The following is a 2,263-nucleotide window of genomic DNA, read 5'->3' as shown; positions in this document are numbered from 1 at the left end:
CAGAGGCAGATAATTCAAAAACCGTAAATCCGACCGAAAAAGCGGACACATTGTGAGAGAGAAGACAAGTGTGGCTACAACTCTGGAAAATATCACTGTTTTTGAGCGTAATTTGTGGCCGGGATCGTCACGGAAAGAGAAAATTTCTGAGTTTTTTTTTGAGTCTCTCTCACTCTGTCAGTTGGTCTCCTGCACTCTGCTGCGCGAACATTCCGCCATACACACTCATTGAAAACCCTGAATTTTCCCCAAATCACTCATCATCGTTAAAGGGTCAGAGTTCAAAAACTATACATCGTAGGAAAAAAGTTCAAATACAACTTAAATAGTCGAGACTTGTGCCTACGTTTTAAAGTTAGAATGGTGTTTCTAGGCGAACGTATGCCCGAGCAGGAGATGTTTGAATAACGTTGCAGATTTGCGACGTTTTTGACCCCGTCCCATTCATTCCTTATGGGAAATTTTTCGCAGTTTTTCGCGTCTTACGACGCGAAAAATTCGAATTTCAAAAATCTGAATGATAGCATACCGAGTCAGATCGAGACGCACGTTTTGATATATTTTTTGTTTGTGTGCGACAAACGGTGCGGGACTAGTTAGCTGCCGAAAAAGAGCGGGAGGATGAAAAATAACTAGACAATTCCCCGCCGGGGAATCGCGAGAGTGGGCTGTGCGCTTTGCCCCGTGACGAAAAAACTACGAAAGCTAAGGCAAAAGTATGACATCACGTTGATAATTTGGACTTGTATGTACATTTTACAGTTCGAATGGTGTGTCTAGGTCAACGTATGCCAGAGCAAGAGACGTTTGAATAATGTTGAAGATTTGCAACTTTTTTGACCTCGTCCCATTCATTCCTTATGGGAGATGTTTGGTAGTTTTTCGCGTCTTACAACGCGAAAAATTGATATTCTGGAAAACTGAATGATAGCATACCGAGTCAGATCGAGCCGCACGTTTTGATGTATTGTTTGTTTGTGTGCGCTCAACGGTGTGGGACGAGTTAGCAACAGAAAAACTGGCTCTCAATGTACAGTGGATTGTAAAATAAACAGAGAGATAGAGGGAGAGACAGACAGACAGACAGACAGACAGACAGACAGACAGACAAACAGATGGATAAAGAGAAACAGAGACAGACAGAGAGAAAGACAGAGACAGACAGATAGAGAGAGAGAGAGAGAGAGAGAGAGAGAGAGGCAGACAGACAGATACAGATATATATATATATATATATAGAGAGAGAGAGAGAGAGACAGACAGATAGATAGAGAGAGAGACAAACAGAAAGAGAGAGAGAGAGAGAAAGACAGATAGATAGAAAGAGAGAGAGAGAAAGAGACAGACAGGTAGAGAGAGACAGAGACAGACAGATAAAGAGAGATAGACAGACAGACAGACAGACAGGTAGAAAGATAGAGAGAGAGAGAGAGAGAGAGACAGAAAGACAGATAGAGAGAGACAGACAGTCAGATAGAGAGAGAGAGAGAGACAGACAGATAGAGACAGACAGATAAAGAGAGATATATGCATAGACAGACAGGTAGAGAGAGACAGAGACAGACAGATAGAGAGAGAGAGGCAGACAGACAGACAGGTAGAAAGATAGATAGAGAGAGAGAGAGAGAGAGAGACAGAAAGACAGATAGAGAGAGACAGACAGTCAGATAGAGAGAGAGAGAGACAGACAGATAGAGACAGACAGATAAAGAGAGACATATGCATAGACAGACAGATAGAGAGAGAGAGACAGACAGACTGTCTGTGCTTGCCCAGCTGATCTCGGTTGCCACGGTGATCGTGCTGACCCCCCCCCCCGCTAACGGACTGGCACGGCTGTTTCTCAGCCCTTTCAGCCTCACATGCAGGACATCAAACTGGTGCTATATTTTCAAAACCATACATGATAGCAGCAAATTTTTTTCACGATCAAGCCAGAAATGCCTTAAAGAACACGCTCACCAAGTTTCGTGGTCCTCGTGTCCGAAATGTGGTAACACGAGCGAGTTGAAAAAGGGTGCAGTTTTGAAAATCCTCTTCGCGATTAACATTGGAGTGAATGGAGGAAGTGAGAGCTACTCTGGTCGGTCAGAGGCAGATGATTCAAAAACCGTAAATCCGACCGAAAAAGCGGACACATTGTGAGAGAGAAGACAAGTGTGGCTAAAACTCTGGAAAATATCACTGTTTTTGAGCATAATTTGTGGCCGGGATCGTCACGGAAAGAGAAAATTTCTGAGTGTTTTTTTGAGGCTCTCTCACT

The sequence above is a fragment of the Acanthopagrus latus genome, chromosome 9 (genome assembly GCF_904848185.1).
Source record: "Acanthopagrus latus isolate v.2019 chromosome 9, fAcaLat1.1, whole genome shotgun sequence".
In the NCBI taxonomy this organism is placed as follows: domain Eukaryota; kingdom Metazoa; phylum Chordata; class Actinopteri; order Spariformes; family Sparidae; genus Acanthopagrus; species Acanthopagrus latus.
Note: the sequence above shows the minus strand (reverse complement) of the source record.